The 15,374-nt window shown below is 38.4% G+C and overlaps 1 protein-coding gene and 1 long non-coding RNA gene across 2 annotated transcripts in view; one reads left to right on the top strand and one right to left on the bottom strand.

The window, feature by feature from the left end:
• The window catches only part of LOC134758299 (uncharacterized), a 57,506-nt gene extending 48,208 nt beyond the window's left edge, over nucleotides 1-9,298 (top strand). Inside the window, exons 2-3 of the long non-coding RNA XR_010133336.1 lie at nucleotides 7,480-7,543; nucleotides 9,216-9,298. This is a non-coding gene — a long non-coding RNA (uncharacterized lncRNA). The remainder of the gene's footprint in view (nucleotides 1-7,479; nucleotides 7,544-9,215) is intronic.
• Nucleotides 1-15,374, bottom strand: part of CD38 (CD38 molecule) — a 62,387-nt gene that overhangs the window by 27,188 nt on the left and 19,825 nt on the right. The gene's annotated exons all lie outside the window — the stretch shown is intronic.

Genomic DNA, 15,374 nt, shown 5'->3' with positions numbered 1-15,374 from the left:
AAAGTGGCACAAGACAAGGATGTCCTCTCTCACCACTCCTATTCAACGTAGTATTGGAAGTTCTGGCCAGGGCAATCAGACATAAGAAATAAATAAAGTGTACTCATATAGGAAGAGAGAAAGTCAAATTGTCTCTGTGTGCAGATGACATGATTGTATATTTAGAAAACCCCAACGTCTCAGCCCAAAACCTCCTTAAGCTGATAAGCAACTTCAGCAAAGTCTCAGGATATAAAATCAGTGTGCAAAAATCACAAGCATTCCTATATACCAGTAATAGACAAGCAGAAGCCAAATCATGAGTGAACTCCCATTCAAAATTGCTACAAAGAGAATAAGATACCTAGGAATACAACTTACAAGAGACATAAGGACCTCTTCAAGGAGAACTACAAACCACTGCTCAAGGAAATAATAAAGGACACAAACAAATAGAAAAAATTCCATGCTCATAGATAGGAAGAATAAATATTGTGAAAATGGCCATATTGCCCAAAGTAATTGATAGATTCAAAGCTATTCCCATCAAGCTACCATTGACTTTCTTCATAGAATTAGAAAAAAACTACTTTAAATTTCATATGGAACCAAAAAAGAGCCCGTATAGCCAAGACAATCCTAAGCAAAAAGAACGAAGTTGGAGGCATCACGTTACCTGACTACAAAGTGTACTACAAGGCTACAGTAACTACAGTACTAGTACCAAAACAGATATATAGACCAATGAAAGAGAACGGAGACCTTGGCCGGGCATAGTGGCTCACGCCTGTAATCCCAGCACTTTGGGAGGCTGAGGCAGGCGGATCACGAGGTGATGAGTTCGAGACAAGCCTGACCAACATGGTGAAACCCCATCTCTACTAAAAATACAAAAATTAGCCAGGCGCGGTGGTATGTGCCTGTAATCCCAGCTACTCAGGAGGCTGAGGCAGGAGAATTGCTTGAACCAGGGAGGTGGAGGTTGCAGTGAGCCGAGATCGTGCCACTGCACTCCAGCCTGGGTGACAGAGCGAGATCTCATCTCAAAAAAAAAACAAAAAACAAAAAACAAAAAACAAAACAGAACAGAGACCTCAGAAATAATACCACATGTCTACAACCACCTCATCTTCAACAAACCTGACAAAAACAAGCAATGGAGAAAGGATTACCTATTTAATTAATAGTGCTGGGAAAACTGGCTAGCCATATACAGAAAACAAAAACTGGACCCCTTCTTTACACCTTATACAAAAATTAACTCAAGATGGATTAAACACTTAAATGTAAAACCTAAAACCATAAAAATCCTAGACGAAAATCTAGGCAATACTATTCAGGACATAGGCATGGGCAAAAACTTCATGACTAAAACACCAAAAGCAATTGCAACAAAAGCCAAAATTGACAAATGGGATCTAATTAAAGAGATACTGCACACCAAAAGAAACTATCATCAGAGTGAACAGGCAACCTACAGAATGGGAGAAATTTTTTGCAATCTATCCATCTGACAAAGATCTAATATCCTGAGTCTACAACTTAAACAAATTTACAAGAAAAAAACAACCCCATCAAAAAGTGGGCGAAGGGTATTAACAGACGCTTCTCAAAAGAAGGCATTTATGAGCCCAGCAAACATATGAAAAAAAGCTTATCATCACTGGTCATTAGAGAAATGCAAATCAAAACCGCAATGGATACCATCTCACGCCAGTTAGAATGACGATCATTAAAAAGTCAGGAAACAACAGATGCTGGTGAGGCTGTGGAGAAATAGGAATGCTTTTACACTGTTGGTGGGAGTGTGAATTAGTTCAACCACTGTGGAAGATAGTGTGGCAATTCCTCAAGGATCTAGAACCAGAAATATCATTTGACCCAGCAATCCCATTACTGGGTATATACCCAAAGGAGTATAAATCATTCTACTATAAAGACACATCCACACATATGTTTATTGGAGCACTATTTACAATAGCAAAGACTTAGAGCCAACCCAAATGCCCATAAATGATGGACTGAATAAAGAAAATGTGGCACATATACACCATGGAATACTATGCAGTCATAAAAAAGAATGAGTTTATGTCCTTTGCAGGGACATGGATGAAGCTGGAAGCCATCATTCTCAGCTAAAAACACAGGAACAGAAAACCAGACACCACGTGTTCTCACTCATAAGTGAGAGTTGAACAGTGAGAACACATGGACACAGGGAGGGGAACAACACACACCGGGGCCTATCGGCGGGGGTGGGGAGTAAGGGGAGGGAGAGTATTAGGACAAATACCTAATGCATGCGGGGCTTAAAACCTAGATGATGGGTTGATGGGTGCAGCAAACCACCATGGCACATGTATACCTATGTAACAAACCTGCACGTTCTGCACATGTGTCCCAGAACTTAAAGTAAAATTTTTAAAAAAATTAACATGTAAAAATCCATCAATTTAATGTGCTGTATTTTGTAGAATGACAAAAACCATATGATCATCTCAATAGACACACAAAAATATTAACAAAATCCAACACTCTTGTGATGAAAAAAAGCACTGAGCAAATTAGAAATAAAATTTCCTCAACCTGATAAAATTCATCTATTAAACCCCACAGCTAACATTATACATAATGGTAAAAGACTGGATGCTCCCCCTTAAAATCAAGTACAGTCCAAAGATGTCTGATTTCATTACTTATATTCATCATTGTATTGGAATTCTAGCCAAGGAATTTAGGTAAGAAAAATAAACTAAACTCATCCAGATTAGATAAGAAGAAGTAAACCTATCCCCTTCATGGATGACATGAAATACTGTATATAGAAAATTATAAGAAATCCACAAAAAGGAAACTGTTAGAACGAGTAAACATGTTCAGCAAGGTTTCAGGTTACAAAATCAGTATACAAAAATCAATTGCATTTCTATATACTATCAATGAAAAATATAAAATCAAAATTTAAACAATTCCACTTATAATAGCAGCAAAACAATTAATATTCTTATGAGTAAATATAACAAAGAATTACAGGACTGGAACATTGAAAAATACATAACACTGTTACAAAGTAAAGAAGACCTGAACAAATGGAAAAACATTCTACATTCATGGATCAGAAGACTTAATATTGTTTTTGTTTTTGTTTTTGTTTTTTTGAGACAGAATCTCGCCCTGTTGCCCAGGCTAGAGTGCAATGGTGCGATCTCGGCTCACTGCAACCTCTGCCTCCCGGGTTCAAATGATTCTCCTGCCTCAGCCTCCTGAGTAGCTGGGATTACAGGCACATGCCACCATGCCCAGTTTTTTATTCTTATTATTTTTAGTAGAGACGGGGTTTTACCAGGTTGGCCAGGCTGGTCTCGAACTTCTGAGCTCGTGATCCACCCGCCTTGGCCTCCCAAAGTGCTGGGATTACAGGCGTGAGCCACCGTGCCCGGCCAGAAGACTTAATATTGTTAAGATGACAGTATTCTCCAAGCTGATTTACAGCTTCAATGTAATCTCTATAAAAATCCCAGTTCCCTCTTTTGCAGATAGTGACAGTTTAACTTAAAATTCATATGGAAATGTAAGGAACACAGAAGAGCCAAAAATCCTGAAAAAGAAGACCAAAGTTGAAAGACACAAACTTCCTGATTTCAAAACTTACTACAATGCTACAGTAATCAAGACAATTGGTACTGGCATAATGATGTAATCACAGGACCAGTTCTAACTGGCCCTACTCTGATGATAATAGTATGTCAAGTTATTTTACAGGCATAAAGCCAAAAAGTTGTAAGTCATGCAGCCAAAGCAATGCAGAAAAGAAGACCTCAACCTTGAATAATACCCAGAAGAAAAATTCCTCTCCTGCCCCACCACAGAAGCAAATGGTCAAGACATGACTGGAACCTGAGGGCCCAAACATTTTTAAAAGCAAGAAACCTGAGCCCAGGCATGTCCAGTGTTAAGACCCTTACCATACCTTACCATAAATGGTCTTGTTTAAAGTACTTCCAGTTGAAACCTGCCCTACCAGTGCTTCTGCATACCAGCTTGCCCTCCCTAACCCATAAAACTTGTCCCAGATCCCAGATGGGGAGACAGATTTGAGCTTTGCATCCTGTTTCCTTGCAAGTCAACCTCACGATAAAGCTTTTGCTTTTCTCAAAAACCAGTTCCATAATATTGGCTTCTCTATCTGTCAGGCAGCAAGCACATTGCTCAGTAACAATGATAGAAATATACATCAATGGAATAGAGTCCAGAAATAAAGTCTTACAGTTACCATCAATTAATTTTAGACAAGAGTGCCAAAGCCATTCAATGGGGGAAAAAAAAAAAACACTTTTCAACAAATGGTGCAGGGACAACAAGATATCCACATGCAAAAGAATAAATTAGGACCCATACTTTACACCATATACAAAAATTGACTCAAAATGAATGAAAGACCTAAATATAAAAGGTAAAATTAGAAAATTCTTAGAGGCAAACATAGAATAAAAAATTGTCATAACCTTGGATTAGGCAATTATTTCTTAAATATGATACCAAAAGCACAGCAACAAAAGAAAAAATACATAAATTACACTTTATCAAAATTAAAATCCTACGTTCTTCAAAGGACGCCATCAAGAAAGTGAAAATAAAATTCACAGAATGGATTAAAATATTTGCAAATATTATTTCTGTTTCAGGATTTGCATCCAGAGTAGTAAAGAGCTCTTATAATTCAATAATAAATGGATAACCCAATTAACAAATGGGCCAACAATTTTATACACATTTTTTCATAAGAGATATAAAAATGGCTAATAAACACATATAAAAATGCTCAACATCATTAGTCACTAGGGAAGTAGAAATCAAAACCAAGAGATACCACTCACCACTCACTAGGATTGGGCTAGGGGTTGAATTATGTCCCATTTGAAACTCACATAATGAAGTCCTCAGCCCGGTACCTTAAAATGTGACCATTTAAAAAAATAGAACAGTTGCAGGTGTAATTCATTAATGCAAGGGTGGCATCCAACAATTATGTTTTAATAAGCCCTCCAGGCAATTCTGATGCAAGTTTTGGTTTGAGAATCATTGGGTATACACGAAAATGTGAAGAGTTCAACAGTGGTTTCTTTCCAATATCTGTGCACCATATTTCCACTTCATCCACACTTGCCTTTGAAAGCTATGCCAGGAAACCATTATCAACCTGGTTTTCTCCGTACATTATATATTTAAAGGAAAAAAAGCTTATTACATTATGTACTTCAATGTCAATGAAAATTTATGGGGCACCATTTTGGATAGTTTAGAGAAAAGAGATTTGGCAGCGATTTTCCTTTAGGGGATCTTGTTTCAATTCCATTAATTAATGCAGTGGCCTTCTTGGGAACTTCCTGTTCCCATACTCCAACTCCCTTGTAAAACTCTTCTACATCTTTCCTTAGCAGCATCTTTGCAGACAAAGATGGAAGAATAAGATAATTTTCCACTACAAAAGATCTGGCAGGAAAGATAAATTCATGTGCACTGAGCACCTACATGTACCAGATGCTTTCATAAGTGTGTTTATATATAATCACCAAAACTTTTATTGAGTCCCACAGAGAATTAAAACACCTCCAGAATTATTTTTATTCTTCTTGGGTATATATATCCTACTTCAAGAAACATTACCTCAGTATTCAAGAAAGTCCAGGTTACAAATTTAACAGAATTCCTTGTTTAGACGGAGCAGAGCTATAGAACATTAGAGTTGAAACAGACCTAGGAAGAGTTTGTAACTTAACTCTCTGCCCTTTCTACATCTTATGAATCCGAGCTTTCAGTATGCCCTACAAATTAGAGAAAATGAGTAGAGGCAATGAGAAATCTGGGGGCAGGTTTTATGAAATTATTTATTTATCCTCAAAGCCAAACACCTCACCTTGGTTGTGCGAGTCAATTTTTTTGTTGGTTTAGATATATATGTTGAAATAAAAAGGGATTGGGACTGCAGTAGACAGGGATGGGGGCAGATCTTTCCGACTAAAGAAGGAGCAGAGAAGGACTGAGTCATTTCTGGAAGTTCAATAATATTTTTTTCAAAGATTCTTCTGTTCCAAAATTGGAAGTCTTCGTCAGGAGATGTCTAGGGGTGCCTGCAGTTGGGACAGGGAGACAGTGTCACGGCAATTACTAGCTCAGCAGCCGTTCCTGAGAGCTCATTCTGTGCCTGTGATTTGCTCCTTCCTAAACCAGAAGTGCTGTTGGAAGTCAGAGGTTCTCAGCCCTGGCCACACTTCAAGGTCACCTGAAGAGCTTTGGAAAAGCTGCAGTGCCTGCTTTCAGACCCACCAAGTGAGAATGGGGAAAATGGAAGACCCCAGAACCAAGAATTTCTAAAAAGGTCTCCCAAACGATTCTAATGGTCAACCAGGGGTGATGAGAAGTAACCTCACGAAACCCCTTCATTTCGCAAATGAGAAAAAGGAAGTTTATAAAGGAAATGTGACTAGCCCGAGGTCACACAGCTGTTAAATGTTAGACAACAAGTTATTCAACTAGTTTTCCCCAGCACTTAAACTCAGGCAGAACCAGAACCTGCAAGTGTCTCCTGATTCCCTCCACCACCTCCCTCCGCTGCTACTGCCTTACTTTACTTTCATTTCTTACCGCCAGTTAGCCAGCAATCAGCAATGACTAATCATTGTACTAATTATAACAACCACAACAATTAGCATTTACCAAGTGCTTTCTTCACGCAGCCATCTGGCTAAGTGTTTTACAGGCATCTCATTGGATCCTCATTCACACATACCTATTATCTCCAGTTTACCCATAAACTCAGAAGACCAAGTAACTTGCCCAACACTCCACAACTAGAATATCCCAGCCAGAATTTGCATCTTGTCCTGTCCAAGTCCAGACCACATACCCCTAGACACTTCACCAGACAGCCTCCCAAGAGGCCATCCCAAACGTTGCTTCCAAGAACAGAGGGTGAGCCCCCTACAATATTTTTAGAGAAAGAAAAGCTTTTCTTGAATAGCTCTTTTTCCAGAGCCACCTACTCAGCCACCATGATGGAACCAAATAGTTACCGTAGGGCCCAGGCAAGGCTAATGCAATCAAGCGAACAAATCTGAAAGTAATTCATAACATCATTTTGAACTGTTCAACTATAATTCCTTCATCCTAAGACCTTAAAACCAGGGCATCTTCAATGCTTTTCTGTCCAAAAAACACTAGGAGAAATCACCCCACACTGATCAATCCATGTTGTAAGAATAGCTATCCCTGGACTAGTATAGAGTGGTTTTGTGACCTTCTATTCTCCTTCTTATAGTCTCAATTTTTCTGCGATAAGCATAAATTACAATGGGGGTCATAACAAAATTTTGATTTTCTTGTTAAATTGCCTGGGCAACTATACCAAATGTTGGAGAATCTTGGAGGGTCTTAGGAAATGGAAACATCTCAGGTCCAAGCACCCTTGGTGGTCACCTGTTATTTCTGTGCCTCTCCCAGGTCTCTTGGCCACAATGTATCCTTTCGCATCCCTCATCCAGATAAAGACCACACTGTGTAACAGGTAAGACAGTGTTGGGGCCCCAGACCCATGTGCTGAGGTCTAATGATGTGAAATGTGGGGTGGGGCGGGAGGCTAGGACTACAGACCTCTTCCAATAGAGCTTTCTCCCCAAACACTTCCTTGCATCCTTAAGCAAAATTGGATACCTAGTCACAAGAATCACAGAACACACCCAGAATCACACTACAAATAATGTCAGGGAGAGAGGTAATAAAGAGTCTCGAGCAAAGCAAGGAGAGAATGGCACAACCTGCAAAGCCCCACTGGTCCTGCCTTCCTTCCTGCATGAGACATATGCTTTCAGGCCCAGAAGAATGAATAAAGTCACTAAGTGAGGTTTCGTGGGGTTCCTCACACAGTCAAAGGGATCTAAGTGATGAAGTCTCCAATTTATTCCATAGAGAATTGTACAGCTTATATGATCTTCCGGGGAATCATGCCTCACGGATTCCGAATTTAGTTTTCAGAAATAATCCTTTAATCAAGGACATCCTGCTAAGGGTATTCTAGAGATGGAGCTCTTTGTTTTAGCAAATATTTTCAGTCTATCTGCGTAGAGCTCCAATAGAAAAGGAGATCAGACCAGCTCATCTGCCTTCCTCTGGTTCCCTCAAGAGCACTCCTCTCCTCAAATTGAGTAAAGTGATCCCAGTCTAGCTGCTTTAGCTCCTTCCTTCTGGGACCTCACATGCACAGGCTGTATTGTATGTGGAGATGTTGGTAATGACAAAGCAGTGCAGCCCCCCTGACACTCAGGAGCTGGCCTGGCCCCCACAGTTGGGCCTTAGTGTCCTTCAGCTGAGCATAATCAACTGCATGGGACACCAGCATCAGACAAGGCTACTGTGTACGTGGCCTATCACCATGACAGACCATGATGTGAACACAAGCAAAAATAGCATCCAAACCATAAAGTAATAGCCAAACATCCTTTTATCATAGCTGATAGGAGTGACTGCCACTTCTTTACTTATTACAGCTTCAGCCTTCTCATTCTTCCAGCCCAGTAGAGGAAATTTATTTAAACATCCTACCACAGACTTACTACCATCCCACTACTTCCTGGCAGCATCCAGGAAAAGCCAGTCTCCTTGAACCTTTCCCCCAAATCTCCTAAAACAAGCCCAAATCCTCAGTAAGTCCTTTCTAACGTCATTGGATAAAACCTGCCCCACCCTCATGGGTCTCTATGCTGAGTGTCCTCCCTTCTTGCAGAGAGCAACAAACCCACCTTTTTCAATTACAGTGTGTTCCTGGTGGTCTTAGGTTGTGGGGGCATTGACAATAACAAACAATCTTGAAGGGGATATTAAAGAATCAAAGGGATTACGACAATTGGACTGCCATAATCAGTGTTTATGCTTGGCCAAAGCTCCGTGCTCAGCTTCTGAACAAGACAACTAACCCACTGATGAAAGTTTACCTAGAAGGCTGGAGAAGCCTCGATCTGTTAGCAGTTTTCTGCTCACCTCCGCAAACGGTGACCTGAGGCTCAACACAGCATAGGATGGGCACAAATGTCAAGAGTCAAGGTCAATGGCATGTTTTCCCTTTCCTACCATTCTGCTCCTGCCAATAGATCCCAGACCTCTCACTCACCCTATCGCCCTGTGCATCATTCCGTCGAGTTCACCTCCCACCACTTTCTTCTACCTTCTCTGACCTACCCAAGGTGGATTGACTCCAGGTGCTCAGAGGGAGGAGGCAGCACTACCAGGAGAAAAGGATAGTCATGATCACCAAAGAGCATTCACCACCTGCCACTGTGCCAAGTACCTGACATTTAAATCTCATACTAGTCCATGGGCGGGGTATTAGCATCATCCCTGTTTTAGAAATAAAGAGACTAAAGCTTTATCACCTTGTCCAAGTGGCAGAGCTGCCTCACATGCCAAACTGTGTTCTTTTTGCAAAGCAATGCTGCCTCCCACAGGAAATTTACAACCATGGCCCTACCCGCAGAATAGGATTGGTTCTAACAGAAATGAGGATCTGAGACCCCAAGAGGAGTTCTCATTTCCCTAGATGGTACAAAAGGATCAGGACCAGAATAGGGCACAGTTATTCCCCAGTGCTGGGGTAAAGTGAGTCAGATAAGAGGGCACGGGGCAGGAAGACATGAAAACACAGATATATTTGGTGGTTAAATCCAATTTGTCTGCTGTCAGCCTACTTCAGGTGTCACAGCTCTGTGCTAGCACCTCTCTCTAAACCTATACCATTCTCACAAAGAGCAACTATGTTTCAAAGTCCCCATCAATTAAGCAATATCACCTTCATAATGTGTCCCTCTCCAGGAAAACTCTCACCCCCTAAATCCTCTTGCCTAAAAGCACTCAGATCTTGCAGGGTAATTACACTCGTCCTTTAAATTTTACAGCTGTCAGTTCCCATAGGGTAGGCTGTCTGGGCTCAAAGAAAACAAGCAGGTTAACTCAGCTATTATCAAATTTGAGGCTACCAGAACCTGTGTTGAAGGTAAAGACTGCCACCTTGTGGGAGAAGTGAGTGACTGGTGAGAGTCACTGAGACAATTAGGATTATCTAAGTAGAATCTTAAAATCAGAAAACTCTTCAGGCTGAAGGAAAGCTTAGAAATCATTAATTCATCAACCTAGCAAATATTTATTGAGCACATACTAGGTGCTAGAAACACTTGTGAGCACTTAGGGTACATCAGTGAACAAAACACAGGTCTCTGTTCTTCTAGGAGTTTACATTTTACTGGAACAAAGGACAATAAACAATAAACATAATGAATATGTAAGTTATAAAGCATGCTAGAAATTTATAAGTTCTATGAGAAAAAAACGTAAAATAGACTAGAATGAATGTCAAGAGTGAGGGGGGAGGAGGTGTTAGTGATATTAAATAGGGTGGCATTAAATACGGTGGACAGTTGACATTAAATAGGGTGGACATATTTGAGTAAAGAATTGAAGGAAGCGAGGGACTTAGCTCCACAAACATCCCAGGAACATTCTAGGCAGAAGGAATAAGCATCACAAGCCATATTAGAAAAAAGTTAACAAACTGGACCTTAACTAGATTTTTTTTAAACTTTGCTTTTTAAAAGTTTTTAAAAGTTTCCATTAAAGAAAATGGAAACGTAAGTCACAAAATGAAAGAAAATATTTTTAGTACACATCTGAAAATGGACTTCTTTTCAGAATATATAAGCTTCCTACGAGTCAATAAGATCAAAAAAACTAATTTTTCTTATCACTTTTAAATGACATGTAATTGCACATATTTATGGGGTGAAGGGTGACATTTCAATACATGCATACAATGCATAATGATCGAATCTGGGTAACTGGCATATCCATTATCTCAAAGGTTTATCATTTCTTTGTGCTGGTAATGTACAAAATTTTCTCCTCTCAGTACTTGAAAATATACAATAAGTTATTGTTCACTATAGTCACCCTACAATGCTATAGAACACTAAAACTAAAACTTATTTCTTCTATCTATATATAATTTTGTATTCATTGATCAATCTCTGTCTCCCTACCCTTCTCAGCTTCTAGTAACCACTATTCTACTCTCTACTTCTCTGAGATCAACTTTTTTAGCTCCCACATGTAAGTGAGAATATATGAAACTTGTCTTTCTGTGCCTGGCTTATATCACTTAACATAATGTCCTCCAGGCTCATCCATGTTGCCACCAATGATAGGATTTCATTCTCTTTTATGGCTGCATTCCATTGTGTATATATACCACATTTTCTTTATCTCTTCATCTGTTGATAGACACTTCGGTGGATTCCATATCTTCATTATTATAAATGAAACTACAGTAAAGATGGGAGTGCAGGTATCTCTTCGACATATGATTTTATTTTCTTTGGATATAGGTCCAGTAGCGAGATTACTGGATCATATGGTAGTTCTATTTTTAGCCTGTTAAGGAACTTCCACACTGCTTTCCATAATAGCTGTACTAATTTACATTCCTACCAACAATGTGTGAGAATTTTCTTTGTCGCTTATACACTGTTGGTGGGAATGTAAATTAGTTCAACCACTGTGAATATCACTTTGGAGATTTCTTAAAGAACTATTAATAAAAACTGAATTACCATTCAACCCAGCAATCCCACTACTGGGTATATGCCCAAAGGAAAATAAATTGTTCTACCAAAAAAAATACATGCACTTATATGTTCATTACAGCACTATTCACAGTAGCAAAGACATGGAATCAACCTAGATGCCCAATAATGGCAGATTGGATAAAGAAAATGTGGTGGTACGTATACACCATGGAATACCATGCAGCCACAAAAAGAAGAATGAAATCATGTCTTTTGCAGCAACATGAATGCAGCCGGAGGCCATTATCCTAAACAAGTTAACGCAGAAACAGAAAACCAAATACTATGTTTCTCACTTATAAGTGGGAGCTAAACATTGGGTACGCATGGACATAAAAATGGGAATGCTAGGCACTGGGGAGTATAAGAGGAGGGAGGGAAGGAGGAAGGAAGGGTTGCAAAACCACATATTGGGTACTATGCTCACCACCTGGGAGATGGGTTCAATCATATTCTGAAACCTCATCATCATGCAATACACCTGCACATGTAACCCCTGAATCTAAAGTAAAAGCTGAAATGTTTTAAGTTTCCTTTTATCTGCATTCTTGCTAGCTTTGTTATTTTTTCTTCTTTTTGATAATAGCCATTCTAGCTGGTGTGAGATAATATCTCACTGTGATTTTGATTTGCATTTCCCTAATCATTAGTCACATAGAGCACTGTTTCAAATACTTAGTGGCCATTTTATGTCTTCTTTTGAGAAACGTCTGTTGAGATCAATTGCCAATTTTAAAAATCAGATTATTTGGCTTTTTGCTGTTAAGTTCCTTGTATATTCTAGATATTAATTCCTTGTCAGAGAAACCGTTTGCAAATATCTTATCCCATTCTGTAGTTTGTCACATGACTCTGTTGATTGTTTACTTTCCTGCACAGAAATGTTTAGTTCGATGTAATCCCATTAGTCTATTTTTGCCTTTGTTGACTGTGTTTTGGAGGTCTTATCCATAAAATCTTTGCTCAGAACATTTTCCTTATGTTTTCTCTTAGTAGTTTCATAATTTGGGGTCTTACACTTAAGTCTTTGATTCATTTTGAGTTACTTTTTTATATTATGATAGATGGGGCTCTAGTTTCATTCTTCTGCATATGAATATCCAGTTTCCCCAGCAATATTTATTGAAAAAGGTGTCCTTTCTTCAGTTTATGTTCTTAGTGCTGTTGCAGAAAATCAATAGGCCATAAATATGTGAATTTATTTCTGGGTTCTCTATTCTGTTCCATTGATTCATGTGTTGCTTTAATGCCAATACAATGCTGTTTTACTATAGTATTACATTTTAAAGTAAAGTAGTGTGATCCCTCCAGTTCTTTTTGCTCAGAATTGCTTTGGCTTGGCTAGGAGCAGAGGCTCATGCCTGTAATACCAGCACTTTGGGAGGCTGAGGCAGGTGGATCACTTGAGGTCAGGAGTTTGAGACCAGCCTGGCCAACATGGTGAAACCCTATCTCTACTAAAAATAGGGCATGGTAGTGCATGTCTGTAATTCTAGCTACTGAGGTGGCTGAAGCAGGAGAATTGCTTGAACCCAGGAGGGAGAGATTGCAGTGAGCTGAGATCATGCAACTGCACTCCAACCTGGGTGACAGAGGGAGACTGTCTCAAAAATAAAATGAAATGAAGTGAAATAAAATAAAATAAAACAAACAATTGCTTTGGCTATTTGGGGTCTTTTATGGTTCCTAACAAATTTAAGAATCTTTTTTTCCATTTCTGTGAAAAATGCCATTGAAAATTCGATAGAGATTGCACTGAATCTGTAGATTCCTTTGGGTAGTATGGAATCTTAACAATATTAATTTTTCCAATCCATGAACATGGGATATCTATCCAATTTTTTATGTCCTCTTCAATTTCTTTATTAGTGTTCTGTAGTCTTTATTCTAGAGATCTTTCACCTCTTTGGTTAAATTTACTCCTAGGTGGAGGTTTTTTTTGGGGGGTAGCTATTGTAAGTGGGGTTCCTTTTACAGATAGTTTATTATTGGTGTATAGAAATGCTACTGATTTTTGTATGTTGATTTTGTATCTCGCAACTTTACTGAATTTGTATATCAATTCTAAGAGTTTTTTGATGGAGTCTTTAGATGTTTCTATAGGTAAGAGGATGTCATCTGCAAACATGGTCAATTTGACTTATTCCTTCCAAATTTGGATGTCTTTTATTTCTTTCTGTTGCCTAATTGCTCTGGCTAGAACTTCCAGTACTACATGGAATAAGAGTAGTGAGGGTAAGCATCCTTATCTTGTTCCAGTTTTTAGAGAAAAAACTTCCAACATTTCCCTGTTTGGTACAATATTAGCTGTGGATTTGTCATATATGGCCTTTATTAAGATGAAGTGTGTTCCTTCTTCTAAACCTAATTGTTTGAGAGTTTTTATCATGGAGGGATGTTGAATTTTATCAACTGTTTTTCTGCATCTATTGTGGTGATCATATGATTTTTGTCCTTCATTCTGTGGATGGGATGTATTATGTTTATTGATTTGCGTATGTTGAACCACTCTTGCATCCCTGGAATGAATCCCACCTGGTTTTAGTAAATAATCTTATTAATGTGCTGTTGGATTCAGTTTGCTAGTATTTTGTTGAGGAACTTTCCATTTATGTTCATCAGGGATACTGGCCTGCAATATTCTTTTTTTGTTGTTGTATCCTTGTCTGGTTTTGTATCAGGTTAATTCTGGCCTTATAGAATGAGTCTGGAAGAATTCTCTTCCCTTCAATTTTTTGGAATAGTTTGAGAAAAATTGGTAGTTATTTTTTAAAGTTTGGTAGAATCCAGCAGTAAAGCCATCCAGTCCTGAGCTTTTTTTTTTAATTGGGAAACTTTTTATTGTTGTTTAATAAAAATTATTATTGAGGTTCCTCAATAATTGTTATTGGTCTATTCGGATTTTGTATCTCAACCTGGTTCAATCTTGGTAGGTTGTAGGTGCCCAGAAATTTATCCATCTCCTCTGGGCTTTCCAATTTATTGGTGTTCATCATAGTCTCTTACGATCCTTTATATTTTTGTGGTATCAATTGTAACATCTCCTTTTTCATTTATTTGGTTCTTCCCTCTTTTTTCTTAGTTAGTCTAGGTAATGCTTAGTCAATTTTTTTTAAAAAACAACTTTTCATTTTGTTGATCTTTTGTATTACTTTTCCAACCTATTTCATTTATTTCTGTTCTGATCTTTATTATTTACTTCCTTCTACTAATTTAGAGTTTGGGGTTTTTTTTGTTGTTGTTTTTGCTTTTGTAGTTTCCTGAGGTTCACTGTTAAGTTGTTTTAAATCTTTCTACTTTTTTGACGTAGGCAATCATTACTATGAACTTTCCTCCTAGTACTGCTTTTACTGTATTCCATAGATTTTGGTATGTTGTGTATCAATTTTTATTTGTTAGACATGTTTTCATCATTTTCAGTAAGTTTTTTTATTTTTCTTAATTTCTTCATTGACCCATTGGTCATTCTGGAGTATGTTGCTTAATTTCCAAGTATTTGTACAAAACAAAAACCCTAATTTTTAAAGATGGGCAAAAGATTTGAACACATACTTCAAAAAGCCTATGAGATGATCCTCAGCATCATTAGTCATGGGGGAAATGCAAACTATAACCACCATAAAATAACACTATAAATTTTTAGATGGCTAAAATTTAAAAGTCTGACAATACCAAATGTTAACAAGGACGTAGAACAACTAGAATATTCACACACTGATGCTACACATG

This window comes from Gorilla gorilla, chromosome 3 (assembly GCF_029281585.2).
Source record: "Gorilla gorilla gorilla isolate KB3781 chromosome 3, NHGRI_mGorGor1-v2.1_pri, whole genome shotgun sequence".
Classification (NCBI taxonomy): Eukaryota; Metazoa; Chordata; class Mammalia; order Primates; family Hominidae; genus Gorilla; species Gorilla gorilla.
Note: the sequence above shows the minus strand (reverse complement) of the source record. Positions and strands in the feature narration are given on the sequence as shown.